We start from the raw sequence: 16217 nt of genomic DNA on the forward strand, positions 1-16217 counted from the left end.
GCCATACACACACTCTGACTAGCCTTTGATTCGATTTTGACTATATATAGTGAAATTGTATCGAAATCGAATAGACATCGAACGGTTTTCAGCCGCATTTGATCCCGAGGTGCGGCCCTTCTGCATTGAAATTGAATAGAAAAAAAAAAAATAGACTGTCAGGCAAGACTACAGATCTGTGCTACAGATCTGTGCTATATAGTCAAAATCAAATGTGTACTCTGTACCGTGTGATTTGATCCGGATTGAATAGAATATGAATCGCACCGTGTGTATGGATCTAGACTCTAAAGGGGCATACACACGTAGAGATCTGTGCTGAGCAATTTTGCTAAGCTATTTTGCTAATCAATTTTGCTGGTGTCAAGATCTCCCATGGGGAGCACATACACATGCAGAGTTTTGTGCTAAGTGATTTTGCTAAGCGATTTTGCTAAGCAATTTTGCTTAAGCAAAAAAAGTCAGGGTAATGGTTCAGAATGAGAGATTGTGATCAGTATCTCTCATTCTGTACACACAGAGAGATTTGCAGTCATTTGCTAAGCAATCTTACTAGATTGTGACTGCATGCACTGACTTAGTTAGCAAGAGATATTTAATCTCTCGGAGCATACACACGGAGAGATCTGTGCTTACTTTCTAAGCAATCTAGTCAGATTGCTTAGAAAATAGCACAAATTTGCTCCGTGTGTACACCCCTTTAGGGGGAAATTTACTAAGATGGAAGTTCAATGTTACATGGAATGTTGCTATGGGGGAGCCAATCAGAAACTACTTCTTATTAAGCACCTTTTTGAAGATAATAGATAGTATCTGATTGGTTGCCCATAGCAACATCCCATCTTAGTAAATTTCTCCCTTAGACTCTGTATATACCCATTCTTTATTTGTATCTTTGCTTTGTATGGCATTGTGGAGATGTAGTCACACCTCAGAAATAATAATAATATTAATAATAATAATAATAATGGTGGAATTGTGCAGGGATGGTACATGCTGTGTGACCGGCTGCTTATTTACCTGTACTGTGTAATATTTGTTCTTCAACGTTTACACAACAAACAAGTCTAAAATCCCCAGCTCGCCCCTATTAGAGACGTACTGACAGGTATGCACTGTCCACACCTGGTGGTCACTATAGTAACAGTACACAACAATGTCATTGTCGTACACAGCATTCTTACTCCAGCAGCAGCTGTGACCGAGAGACACCAGCATCATGACAGAAGAGACGTCACCACAAAGCTCGTCACTATGGTATTACACTGTATCAGTGTCTTTTCTCTTATTTAAATAGTTCCCAAGTTGGCTATGACCAGGATCAGGGCACAGATCCGCTACAGGCCCATCTCTGGGTGGCAAAGACAGATGGAAACAAATTTACATTTTTTTAATATATATTTTTTTGTTTTAATATGTATTTTTTTTAATCTGTTGTGTTTTATATTAGTACGGCAGGGTTCAGAGGCTCTGTGCTATTATTGAAAAGACAGCCAACACGTAAGCCAATAATGATTATCTGGTAAAAGTTCACAAGAACATTACATTTGGGCCACATTTCCCATATGTACTAAGCTCCGGATGCTGGGGCTTCCGTGTGAAGGGTACCGCTAGCAAAAACTGGCTTATTCTATAGAAGCTTTTTAGTGGCTGCCGCACCCCTCTGCTCATGCACAGGAGATACAGTATGTATGAAAGCAGCTGGATCTGGGCACAGCTTTACCTAGCCTGCAGAACCGCGACATGGCACTGGTACACTTATCCTCTATGTGTCCATCCAATTGCTGCCCAGGTACACTTATACCCCTTTCACCCTTTTGCAGCTGGACCCCATTCACACCAACTGCAAATTACCGGGTTAAAGCTTTTCAACCTGGTAATTTGCTGAAAACCCTGGGTTTTTCGGTAGTGTGAAAGGGTCAACACTGGTCTTAAATCCTGGCACTCCGACCCTGGTCAAGAGCAGGGTCGGAGTGCCGGGATTTAAGACCCGTGTTGACCCTTTCACATCAAAGAAAACCCCTGGTTTTTCAGCAAATTTCCGGGTTGAAAATCTTGAACCCAGTAATTTGTTTCTTGGTGTGAAAGGGGTATCAAGTGGAACTATGAAGCGTGAAAAGGGTTGATATGAGTTTTTCATTGCTTTTTTTTTTTGAAAAGTGTTTTTTCATACTTTACTATCCAAGTGGGCTATAAGTCGACATAGACACCAAAAAACATGAAAGTCCACATAATTTTCAGGTTTTTTTTCAACGATTCATGCAGCGCTGCTTTCATTGTTGTACTCTGGGAGGGAGGGGGGGGGGGAGTATTAAAAAATGGGTGTGGTGTGGGCCCCAGTGGGACTCAGGGGCCCATGTGCACTGCACACTGCACCCATTATAAATACACGACTGCTCGGAAACCCCCCTCCTCTTGGCAAGTGCCTTAAATTATGACAACAATAGCACTGGTATATAATATGATCAATAGATCTGCCACCACATCATGCAGTCTAAGGGACAAAGCAGAGCTGCTGCACATGTCCAGGGTACCAGTTTCTTCTACGGTGTGGGTCTGAGCCCTCAAACATGGCACTGGACCAGAGAGTAGCTGCCAGAAGGAAGAAACAGGAGCAATACCATGGAGTGGGAGATTGTGAGCTTAGAAAGTGCAGTACTGGTTCTATTATGATTGTGCATTTAATTTATTTATTCTGATATGTTTAACCTTTTCCTGACCACGTATTTTATTTAAATGTTCGGAACAGCCTATACTACAGACCACCTGTACTGTTACATATTAGTACTGTATTCCATACTGTATCCAGTGTATAAAAGACCAATTTTCAGGGATGTTACCGCTCCCCCAGACTCCCGTGCTTACTCCAATGCGCTGCAGAGTGTGAGATTTTTGATCATATTTGGAAACCCCCTCTAAAAAAATCGTGCATTTGCCACTGCGTACAGCGATATAGAGAGGTGATCTAAGGATAGTTACAGGCTAGATTGTAAGCTCCCTGGGTCTGACTCTCCACACCGCTATAGAGAGGTGATTTGTGCATAGGGACAGGTTGGAGTGTAAGCTCCCTTGGTCAGACTCTCCACATTGCTATAGAGAGGTGATTTGTGCATATTGACAGGTTAAAGTGTAAGCTCCCTGGGTCAAACTCTCCACACCAATATAGAGAGGTGATCTATGGATCATAGTGACAGGTTAGAATGTAAGCTCCATGGGTCAGACTCTCCACGGCGCTTCAAAGATAGTGTATGGGTAGTGACAGATTAGAGCAGTGATGGCTAACCTTGACACTCCAGCTGTTGTTGAACTACACATCCCAGTATGTCCTGTTACAGTTTTACTCTTTGGCCATGCTAAAACTGATGCAGGGCATGCTGGGATGTGTAGTTCAGCAACAGCTGGAGTGTCAAGGTTAGCCATCACTGTATTAGAGTGTGAGCTCCCTGGGTCAGACTCTCTGCAGCGCTATACAGAGGTGATCTATGTATAGTGACAGGTTAGAGTGTAAGCTCCTCAGGTCAGACTCTCCACAGCGCTCAAGAGAGGCGATCTAAGGATAGTTACAGGTTAAACTGTAAGCACCTTGGGTCAGACCCTCTGCAGCGCTATAAAGAGGTGATCTCTATGGATCAAAGTGACAGGTAGAGTGTCAGCTCCTCAGGTCAGACCCTCCGCAGCGCTATATAGCGGGTATGCGCTTGGCTGGCTGACAACAGCAATAAGGGGACTGCTCGGGGTAACCAGCGGCCAATGAGCCTCCTCCATTCTCACCAACACACGCGTCCCCTAGGAGACGGGGGTAGCGGGGCGGGCAGGGAGGAGAGGCCGGGGCGGGGAGGGTGGGGATAGGCCGCTGCACGGCAGAAGGAGGAGGAGGCTGCAGCTATTGTAGCTGGCAGGAAAGTTGGACGTTGGGAGGGAGGGAGAGAACTTTTCAAATGCGATTTTATTGTCCTGCGCTGGAGCCGGGAGAGCGGGGCCGGGGCACCGGGTAATGTATGTCTGTGTGTCGCTGTACAGTAGCCGCATCGCTGGGAGGGTCCCCGGGGAGGCGCCCCCATTGTGTGCCCGAGCCCCCAGGGGCTGCATGTAGCGGGTGTCATGGGGCCTGGCCCACAGCCTGCTCCGTGCACCGCTCATCCCAGCCCCAGTCATTAATCTGCTACTATTATACGGTACTAGTACTGATGTCATCTACCTTCCTAGTGTGTGTGCCCCTCACATATAGTCCTAGTATTACTACTACCCTGCCCCTCACATATAGTCCTAGTATTACTACTACCCTGCCTGTCATATACAGTATAGTCCTGTTATTACTAGTAGTAGTACCCTGCCCCTCACATATAGTCCTGTTATTACTAGTACCCTGCCCCTCACATATAGTCCTAATATTACTAGTACCCTGCCCCTCACATATAGTCCTAATATTACTAGTACCCTGCCCCTCACATATAGTCCTAGTATTACTAGTACCCTGCTTCTCATATACAGTATAGTCCTGTTATTACTAGTACCCTGCCCCTCACATATAGCCCTAGTATTACTAGTACACTGCCCCTCACATATAGCCCTAGTATTACTAGTACACTGCCCCTCACATATAGCCCTAGTATTACTAGTACCCTGCCCCTCACATATAGTCCTGTTATTACTAGTACCCTGCCCCTCACATATAGCCCTAGTATTACTAGTACCCTGCCCCTCACATATAGTCCTAATATTACTAGTACCCTGCCCCTCACATATAGTCCTAGTATTACTAGTACCCTGCCCCTCACATATAGCCCTAGTATTACTAGTACCCTGCCCCTCACATATAGTCCTAGTATTACTACTACCCTGCCCCTCACATATAGTCCTGTTATTACTAGTACCCTGCCCCTCACATATAGCCATCATATAGCCCTAGTATTACTAGTGCCCTGCCCCTCACATATAGTCCTAATATTACTAGTACCCTGCCCCTCACATATAGCCATCATATAGCCCTAGTATTACTAGTGCCCTGCCCCTCACATATAGTCCTAATATTACTACTACCCTGCCCCTCACATATAGTCCTGTTATTACTAGTACCCTGCCCCTCACATATAGCCATCATATAGCCCTAGTATTACTAGTGCCCTGCCCCTCACATATAGTCCTAGCATTACTAGTACCCTGCCTCTCATATACAGTATAGTCCTGTTATTACTAGTACCCTGCCCCTCACATATAGCCCTAGTATTACCAGTACCCTGCCTGTCATATACAGTATAGTCCTGTTATTACTAGTACCCTGCCCCTTACATATAGTCCTAGTATTACTAGTACCCTGCCCCTCACATATAGTCCTAGTATTACTAGTACCCTGCCTGTCATATACAGTATAGTCCTGTTATTACTAGTAGTAGTACCCTGCCCCTCACATATAGTCCTGTTATTACTAATACCCTGCCCCTCACATATAGCCCTAGTATTACTAGTACCCTGCCCCTCACATATAGTCCTAATATTACTAGTACCCTGCCCCTCACATATAGTCCTAGTATTACTAGTACCCTGCTTCTCATATACAGTATAGTCCTGTTATTACTAGTACCCTGCCCCTCACATATAGCCCTAGTATTACTAGTACACTGCCCCTCACATATAGCCCTAGTATTACTAGTACACTGCCCCTCACATATAGCCCTAGTATTACTAGTACCCTGCCCCTCACATATAGTCCTGTTATTACTAGTACCCTGCCCCTCACATATAGCCCTAGTATTACTAGTACCCTGCCCCTCACATATAGTCCTAATATTACTAGTACCCTGCCCCTCACATATAGTCCTAGTATTACTAGTACCCTGCCCCTCACATATAGTCCTAGCATTACTAGTACCCTGCCTCTCATATACAGTATAGTCCTGTTATTACTAGTACCCTGCCCCTCACATATAGCCCTAGTATTACTAGTACCCTGCCTGTCATATACAGTATAGTCCTGTTATTACTAGTACCCTGCCCCTTACATATAGTCCTAGTATTACTAGTACCCTGCCCCTCACATATAGTCCTAGTATTACTAGTACCCTGCCTCTCATATACAGTATAGTCCTGTTATTACTAGTACCCTGCCCCTCACATATAGTCCTAGTATTACTAGTACCCTGCCTCTCATATACAGTGTAGTCCTGTTATTACTAGTACCCTGCCCCTCACATATAGCCCTAGTATTACTAGTAACCTGCTTCATATACAGTATAGTCCTGTTATTACTAGTACCCTGCCCCTCACATATAGTCCTAGTATTACTAGTACCCTGCCCCTCACATATAGTCCTAGTATTACTAGTACCCTGCCCCTCACATATAGTCCTAGTATTACTAGTACCCTGCCCCTCACATACAGTATAGTCCTGTTATTACTAGTACCCTGCCTCTCATATACAGTCCTGTTATTACTATTACTACTAGTACCCTGTCCCTCACATTAGTCCTAGTATTACTAGTACCCTGCCCCTCACATACAGTCCTATTATTACTATTAACCCTAGTACCCTGCCCCTCACATATAGTCTTAGTATTACTAGTACAGTACCCTGCCTCTCATATATAGTCATGTTATTACTCCTAGTACCCTGTCCCTCACATACAGTCCTGTTATTACTATTACCCCTAGTACCCTGCTGTTCACATACAGTCCTATTATTACTATTACCCCTATTACTACTAGTACCCTGCCTCTTATACCCCTTAACTTACAGGCAGATGTATCAAGCTTCAAAAAGTGATACAATGGAGAGTGATAAACAACCAGCCAATCAGCTCCTACATGTCATTTTTCAAACCCAGCCTGTAACATGACAGTTAGGAGCTGAGTAGCTGGCTGTTTATCACTCTCCGCTTTATCACTTATTGAAGCTTGATACATCTGGCCCACAGGCCTATTACTACTATCACCCTGCCACTTGTATAATCCAAATACTACTATTACTATCACCCTTCCTCTCTCATAGTCCTGTATTACTAATAGTAATCTGCCTCTCATATGGTCCTAGTATTGATTTTTACTTCTATTACTCTGCCTGCTATATGGTCCTAGTATTGACTGGTACTTATATTACTCTGCCTGCTATATGGTCCTAGTATTGACTGGTACTTATATTACTTATATTACTCTACCTATTATATGGTCCTAGTATTGACTGGTACTTATATTACTCTGCCTGTTATATGGTCCTAGTATTGACTGGTACTTATATTACTCTGCCTGTTATATGGTCCTAGTATTGACTGGTACTTATATTACTTATATTACTCTACCTGTTATAGGGCAACATTTACTAAAACTTCTAAACATGAAAAGTGGTGATGTTGCCCATAGTAACCAATCTTTCTGTCTATCATTTCTCTATTCCGCACTAGAGAACGATAGACAGGATTCGATTGGCTAGTATGGACCACACCAACATCACCTCTTTTTGTTTTTAGAAGCTTTAGTTAATATACCCCACAGGGTCCTAGTGTTATTGCTATTATTAGTGTTACCGCTCTTGCATAGTGAGACGTAAATAGGAGAATTCAGACTGTCCTGGAGAGCTTACAATCTAAATAGGTTTCATCCTGTTACCTGGCAACTCACACATGGACCATATTCTGTACACTGGACTTGGATCTTCTCTTGTAGAGCTACAGAATATGTCCGAGGGCTGCATAAGTAAATATATGACAGGATATTGTGCCACGGAAGGAGATTACGGGCTGCTTTATAGTCCTACACAGCTGGTACAGCTCACACTTTCCTGTATATCTGATCTGTAGTATCGCTTCTAATGGGCACAGTGCTGCTGCTATCCAGTATAACTTAGAACTAATGAGGTTATTATAATCTCATTCTAAGATTTCTGGGGGTGCTCCTCTACCCTACATGGGAAACACAAGGTTCAATCAAATTAGGGGTTATGAACTCATGGGTGGGAATCACCACTGGCGTCCGCACCTTATGATGCCTGGAATTCGCACAAAGTGCTCACTGCTCCTTAGTGAGCTGAACAAGTTTGTGCGAATTTGGGCAGAAATCAGCCCGCAAAGCATGCAAGATCAGGTGCCATTGCCGTGTTTAAATGCCATGATAATTGCACATCACACCTAATTGGATTGACCTCAAATTTGGAGTGTTGTGGACAGTTATACCGCTTTCACATTGCAAAATGCAAGGTCGCACCGGGACTTTGAAACGGTCCAGTCCCGGTGCAACCCTGCATTTTGCGCTGTTCAGATCGCTTCAGCGAACTGGTAATATTGCTGGTTCGCTGATGTCATGTGGGGGCAAGGCAGAGCAGCGGAGCCTCATCGTGGGCAGAGGTGGAGGCAGCGCTTAGAGCTGGCACTGCTTCAAGAACTGCCTCCTCCTATGTGTGAAGGGGAAACAGGTCGCTCGACCCGATTAACTGTTCACACTGCAAAACAACACTGCAACGAACCAGTAAGAACCCTGTTTTTTACCGGTTCGTATTGTCGTGTTGCTACCGGTTCACGGGACCCGGTAACCCCTTTCACATTGCACCAATTACCGGGTCGAACCGGCATGAACCCGGTAATTAGGTGCAATATGAAAGGGGTATTAGCTTGCTGCGCACTTATACGTCAATATCAGGGGAGCCACATACAAGTGATTGATCACTGTGCAATTTTTAAGGATATCCTTATGTTAGTGCATCCCGCTGAATTCATGTATATTATGTATTTAGAGATTCCCTTGGCAGTGAATGCCTTGTTGCTAGAGCTTGAAAGTTTCTGTATTTTCTGCGGGAATACAGAAGTTTGAGTGTTTGTACAAGCGCCATTTCATCTGCAGACCCAATGTGACTTGGCACATCCCCAATCCACTGGAATTGCTACTGTGATTGTCCTCTTCTGGGGCAGCACGCAGTCCGCTTATAAACGACCCATTAATCTCCCTTTTTTGCCATGAAAAGAAGGAAGTCAACGTTGCTGTGAGACAAGGTGAGAATAGGAGGCGTTTGTCCTCGGGAATACACAGCAAGTTGTTGATTGTATTGTACAGCCAGGGAGGAACAAACACTGTCGCCTCCATGGGCTTGTAACAATTGCACCACTGCTGATTTCCTACTAACAAGCTGTCATCGCTGCCTCTGGTTAATGAAAACTGCACAGAACTCTCTGAAATCATTAAGAAAATATCTCCTACTGACTGGCGGGGTGTTATGTATAATTGGCGTATTTGACATGCACGTTGTAGCTTCCGTGCTAATTATCCATATGCTGAGCAGAAGCCAGCCACCTTCGGAGAAGCTCGCTGACATTCAATATGGAATGGGGACCCAGGCTAGGTTATTTTGGATTAAATATATTAATATTTCTTTACTTTTAGCACTTTTTCTGGTTCTAATGGCCTCTGCCTCATGATACAATATATGTTGGGCAACTAATGTTCCTGTTTGTGGTTTAGACGTCGAGCCTTTGGTTTCCTGCAGCTTATCCTGCGCTAACAGTGCGTTTTGAGTCTCTTTCTGTACTTTTACGGGTACATTTAATAAAGGTTCTAGAAGTAATATGTGGGGGGGTTGCCCATAGCAACCAATTGGCTTTTAGCTGGTATTTTTTTAATTGCATCCGAGATAACGACAGACAGAAATTGATTGGGTGATATAGGCGGGATTACTGTCACTAGGCGCCACTATTTAGGTAAATGTGCATTGAGCCAACCACTGAAGGTCGACACAAAAAAAATTGGTTGACATGGCGAAGGTCGACAGGGTTGGAAGGTCAATGCAATTAGTCGACAATGGGAAGGTCAACAGTCAAAACGTCAACGTGAGTTTTTCATATAATTTTTTTTTTTTGGCCCGAATGTCGACACAGTCTGTCGAAGTCGTCAGAAACGTGTGAGAACTATGTGGTGTGGGCACCCTACCCAGGAGTTTAGAAGGGTATGGCCACTATACATGACTAAGCCCTGTCTAATTGGGTCCGATAATTAATTGGCACCCACAAGAATTGAATTGATCTGTCAGATTTTTTTTATTTTTACGCTTGTTAAACAAATGACTCGTCCCTTTTGTGTTCCGTCACTAGAATAATGCAATGAATAAAAGCAAAAGCAGATTAGTGAAGCACTCGAACTTCAAGTCTCAATACTGGAATTACTTGTATGTCTGTGTAAACCGATTTGCAGGCCGGTGATGATTATAGACCCCTTTATAGACGTTTGGACAATCTTGTCTTGTGGTCAAAGGCCTGCAGCTGAGCTACTGTACTCTGTCAGTTCAGCCTTACCTCCTGCTATGCCTTTCAGTTATACCATATCAGTGACTTTCTCCTGCGATTAGTGCTGCTCACATGCAGGGCAAAGGGCCTTGTCTATGTACTGAGGAAATCATTCTACACCCCGCACCTTCGTTACAGGGCAGGAAGTACATGTGTTTGCCGACAGATTGGACTGTAAAGTCACCCAGCCCGCCTTCTAGCCAGCCTCAGGGGCTTATTGCTCATTGATCGGGCAGCAGCCTTTCTTATGTGTGGACTACAAAACAGAAAATATGAAATATGCCCACGTCAAAAACGAAGCACATAAAAACGCCACACAGATCGCATGTATTTCTAAGTGTGCACACACACTATTTGGACCTGGAGAAAGACCCCAGTTTTACCTGGTCAGGAATACCAGGTGGCATGACTGAGATAAGACCCGGTGGTTAACACCTGAATCTCCACCAGCGAGAGAACCCGGCAACAGTTGATGGCGGTTCGGTAATTATCAAAATTTGGCCACTTCCTGTGATCAGTGTGGAGTTTATATGTTCTTTGTTTTTGTCATATGGAATTTTATCATTATTAAACAGTACACAAGTAATATGTCGACATGAGTTTTTTTCATGTGTTTTGGTGTCTGCTGACTTATGTCAACATGGACACTGTGTACCACGTCTGCTTGCCATGCTTCCGCTACGCTCGGCACACTATATTCTCCCACTATGTCAAATGTGAAAAAAATCATGTCGTCCTTTTTCATGTCGACATTTCCCATGTTGACCATGCCCACCTAAGGTATGTTGACCTTTTTCATGTGTTGACCTATTGTGGTCAATCTATTAACCGTCAACCTATTTAATGTCAATCTGCAGACTGCATCCCTCCTTTTGTACCATTCCCAATTCTGGTCTTACTATTGTTTATTAAGCCTGGAGAAGAGATTAAGGGCCAGATGTATCAAGCTTCAAAAGTGATAAACAACCAGCCAATCAGCTCCTAACTGTCATTTTTCAAACCCAGCCTGTGACAAAGCAGGTAGGAGTTGATTGGCTGTCTTGTTTATCACTCTCCATTTTATCACCTTTTGAAGCTTCATACATCTTGCCAAAAGTGGAGATAAAGTGAAAGGAGATAAAGCACCAGCCAATCAACTCCCAGCTGTCATTTACAAACACAGTTCATTGGCTGGTCTCCTTTCACTTGATCTCCAGTTTATCTCTTTTCCAGGCTGAATACATCTGCCCCATTATTTGGATCCATTCCCTTCTGTGTACAGACCAGAAAGAAACTACATTTCTATTTATTGGCTAGACAGGAGGCGTATTGTCTTATTGGAATTCTTCAGCGCTAAGCAGGAATATTCTCCGTTTACTGGTGCTGTAAAGTTGCCGCCAAACCTTTTCTAAACATGTTAAATAGCCGCGTCTGCAATATAAGCTGTGCGTTTATTTTTCTGCATGTCGGTCTTACAAGTTATTGTAACTCGTACATGTAAAAATAAATCTCCCCGCTGAAATGTTACACACTGGCTGGACGCGTTAAACAGACCAAGTTTACTTTGTGTTGTATTTATCTGGCGACCTTCAGCTCTACGCCCAGCCTCCCAGAGGGACTCGGGAACAGGCTCAACTGTTTCTCACTGCTGATAGCGAGTTGGCGCCTATATTTAAATAGTGCCGCAGGTGGTGTACCCTGCCCTTTTACCTGTACAGGCCATGTGACTAGGAGAGGCGATAGACGATCCTGTGCCGGATACATTATTCATTCACTCTGAATCTTATTTCAAAGCCTTCAGCATTGAAAGTGATGATACGGCTCAGTGACTGAGAGACGTGGGAATAACACACAGGCAGCAGGGCAAAATACGCTCCCATTATCACGTTTTGGGGTAGAATGTATAGTAGTGTTTTTAATAAAGGAAAAGGAAAAAAAAAGATTTAGCTCAAAACGGTTACCATCCCATCATTCCAGGACTATCGGTTACAGAATTCCATCTAGTTTAAATCTCTCATGTAGTCCCTTGGGTGTCCTCATGTCCAGGATACACTTCTAAAATCTCATGTAAGCAATTACCTCGGCCTGAACCTTTTATTTCAACTTCTTAGTGGCGCTTTTTGTGTAGTTGTCCATGTATTGAAGGCCAGAAAAATATTCCTTTTTTCTTCTACGATCCCATGGCAGCCTTAACATTGGGATTTCATCCCTCCTCCTCGTAATTAGACAGGTTACTTTTTTCCCAGGGACCTCCCCTTCCTGTATAAATCCCTGCTCCTCCCAGACCCTGGTGTCTTTTTTTCCTGTCTCCTTGTGTAGTTAGAGGCAGGAGTGGTTACTTTATTTTGGGCTCACTTCATAGATACAGGGGGTCACTATGGGAAGAGCAACATGGAAGCGTGGCTCTAAAGAGTACTGTCCATGTAAAAAGGCAGGAGCGGATGGGTAAGTCTCCCAAGAAGCATATATGTATATCACCTTTAAACCGCTGCGGAAATCCAGATGGTACTGCTACAGAGAGCTGCGGCGTCCAGGCAGCGTGTGCGACTACAAGCACCAGGATTCAGAGCGCCGGAGGCTACTTCCGCCGACGCTAGGCTTTCAGCGTGGCGGTGACGCGCTTCCGCTGCGGCAGAACTACAGCGTCCACAATGCATTGCGGTACGCCATTTCCGGCAACAGCACGCCCAGGCGTGCTCTGCACAGTCAAAAGCCGCTGTACGAACGGCACTATGGCAGCTTGTATGGAAGCAGAGGGATCTCTGAGCAAGCGGTGGTACAGCGTTTCTGAGAGGCCAGTGGCAGTGACTTTGTTTAGCCGGTTTAAGGTAGGACACTTCCTTACTACTCGGATACCTCAGATGTTTATAGGATATCTCTCATGGGAATATGTTCATTCAGGTCCTTTGACAGTATGGAACAGCAGAATCTGCCTTCCCCCACTAGAGAAGAGAGTGCCCCTGTGAGGTGAGCCTTGTTATTTTTTTATGCTAATAGGAATAGGGTTTTTGTTATAGCATAGTGACAGGCTTTCTTTCTCCATAGTGTGCCGGAAAATGAGGTACAGACTGGAGCTAGGAAGAAAACAATTAAGAAAAAGCATAGAGAAACATGCTGCATGAACTGTGACAGAAAGTTTGAATTTGTACAAGGCAAAACACTATGTGGACAGTGTGAAGTACAACCTAAACAGGACTCAGGAGCAAGTAGTGATAGTCATACTAAGATGCTTAAGGATTTGATGGACTGGATGAGAGACTCTTTCGTTTCCAAAACAGAATACAGGGAAGATCAGGGCTCTAAGAGGTCCAGAGATCAGGCAGGTCTGCCATATGAGGATCCCAATACTTCTGATGAGCATGACGGGGCACAGGTTGCCGATGATGAGCCTGGTGAAATTAAGGAAGACACTAGAATATTCAATTTTGAGACAGTTGAGATTATTCTGAAAAATATATATAAAACCATGAATTATGAAGATCCGGTAACTCCCGTGGAGGGGGCGGATGTATTATTTGAGGATAGGTCGAAAAAGACAAGATCCTTTCCGGTACACCGTGTAATCAAAGAGGTCATTAATAAAGAATGGACGAATGTGTTAAAGATGATGATTTTATTAAATGGTGCGGACTACCTAGAATTGATGCAGCTGTGGCGGAGGTTACATCTCGCACTACCTTACCGTTGGAGGACGGAGCCTCCTTCAAGGATCCAATGGATCGAAGGATGGAGAACTCATTAAGAAAACTACACTTCTCCACGGCTGTGTCTTTGAAGGCGGGTGTTTCTATGGCATCGGTAGCCAGGGCCCTTAGGGTATGGTGTGCCACTCTTCATAATGACATTGAGGAGAAGATCTCCAGACAATATCTATTAAAGAATTTAGAGGTGATCCAGAAATCGGTGGAGTTCTTATGCGAGGCCTCATTGGATGTGACAACATTTGCAGCCAGGGCTATGTCAGCTGGAGTAGCCACAAGAAGAGCTTTATGGCTAAGGCCCTGGGCTGCTGACTCCAATTCAAAGAACCGTCTAGTATCATTACCTTTTGAAGGAGCATTCCTATTTGGGACCAAATTGGATGCGCTAATTCATAGGCTCACGGGAGGTAAATCCTTGAAATTACCTCAAGATAGGAAGACTCGTTTCCAATATCCTTCAGGCTCCAGACAAGCGTTCAGAGAAGCCAAGTCTTATAGGCCGGGTAGGCCATACAATCAAAGAGGGGCTTTCGCCTCTTCTCGCCAGTCCTTTCGTCAAAACTTCCGAAGAGGTGGCAGACAATGACAGTCAGCAGTTTCCCCCGGTAGGAGCCCGGCTGTTACTATTTGCCAACATTTGGGGGAATTCAGTTCAGGACATTTGGGTTCAGAACATAGTGTCCGAGGGTTATCAGCTGGAGTTTGCTCAGATACCTATCAAGAATTATTTTATGGAATCAAGAGATCCGAAAACAAAGTTGGAGAAGAGAGAATTGAAGAAAATCATAGTCAATCTGTTACTAATAAGGGCAATAGAACCGGTTCCATCAGAACAAAGGATGGAGGGGTTTTACTCCAATCTTTTCCTAGTCAGGAAGAATACAGGAGGTTTCAGAACTATAATAGACCTAAGGCGTCTGAATCAATACCTGAAAGTAAGAAAATTCCAAATGGAAACTATGAAGACGATCACAGCAGGAGTAAGAAGAGGAGACTTCATGGTGTCTCTAGACTTAAAGGACGCCTACTATCATGTTCCGATCCACATCAGTCACAGAAAATTTCTCAGGTTTTCAATCAAGGGAAAACACTATCAGTTCACGTGCCTCCCCTTCGGGTTAGCCTCATCCCCGAGGGTATTCACCAAGGTGCTAATAACAGTGATAGCGAATCTCAGGAAGAGGGGGATTCTGCTGTGGCCTTATTTGGACGATATTTTGATAGCTGCTCCTTCCAAGCAAATTCTAATGAAACAGCTCAAGATAGTAAGGGAGCACTTGCAGTCGCACGGATGGCTAGTGAACGAAGAAAAGAGCCAGCTGGAGCCAACACAAAGAATAAAGTTTCTGGGAGTGATGATAGATTCCGTGAAGTTCAACATTTCCCTGTCAGAGGAAAGATGTGTGAAGATAAGAGAACTAACAGTCGCCTTGGCAGAAAGAAGAGTTGTAGTTCTCAGAGATTGGGTGAGGCTTCTGGGAATGATGTCATCCACGATCGGGATAGTTCCATGGGCTCAATGGAACATGAGAGAATTACAGTGGGCAGTGTTGCCATACCTAAAGAGAAGATGGACAAAAACAGAGAAGATGTCAATTCCGGACAAAGCAAGGAAATCTCTGTCATGGTGGAGCAAGCCAACCCTGAGGGACAAGGTGACATCGTTGAAGGTGCCCAAGTTTGTAGTCATTACAACCGACGCGAGCCAATCGGGCTGGGGAGCCCATTCCGAAGGAGAGACGGTACAAGGGCTATGGACAAAAGGAGAAAGTCGGAATTCATCCAATTGGCGAGAGGCCGAGGCGGTATGGAGAGCAATCGAGTTCTTTTCTCCAAGAATCAGGAAGTCAGATTTAAGAATCTTCTCCGACAATACCTCAGTTGTGGCCTACCTAAATCATCAGGGGGGCACGAGGAGCAAGTCCCTAATGAATGTAGTTGCGAAAATAGTGTCATGGGCAGAGGAGAATCTGAATTCACTAACAGCCTTATTCATGCCCGGGAAACAGAATGTGCTAGCAGACTTTCTCAGTCGAAAGCAGATCCTCCCAGGCGAGTGGGAGCTGAATGGAGAGACTTTCAGGGAACTAACCAGCCGGTTTGGAGTTCCAGAAGTGGACCTCATGGCAACACATTTGAACAAAAAGGTAGAGAAATTCTTCTCCAGATTTTGGCTACCCCAAACATCAGCAGCAGATGCCTTGTCAGTCCAATGGGTGTTCCGATTAGGGTATGTGTTCCCACCTATTCCATTGATTCACAAAGTGCTAAAGAAAAT

General features: G+C 44.3%; 1 protein-coding gene across 1 annotated transcript in view; it reads left to right on the top strand.

Annotated features, from left to right (window-relative positions):
• The first annotated feature begins 3873 nt into the window (after positions 1-3873).
• The window catches only part of RGS12 (regulator of G protein signaling 12), a 173193-nt gene continuing 160849 nt past the window's right edge, over positions 3874-16217 (top strand). The window contains exon 1 of the mRNA XM_083151805.1: positions 3874-3991. The gene's annotated coding sequence lies outside the window, so the exon portion shown is untranslated. The remainder of the gene's footprint in view (positions 3992-16217) is intronic.

Source organism: Crinia signifera, chromosome 1 (genome assembly GCF_055691185.1).
Source record: "Crinia signifera chromosome 1, ASM5569118v1, whole genome shotgun sequence".
Taxonomy (NCBI): Eukaryota; Metazoa; Chordata; class Amphibia; order Anura; family Myobatrachidae; genus Crinia; species Crinia signifera.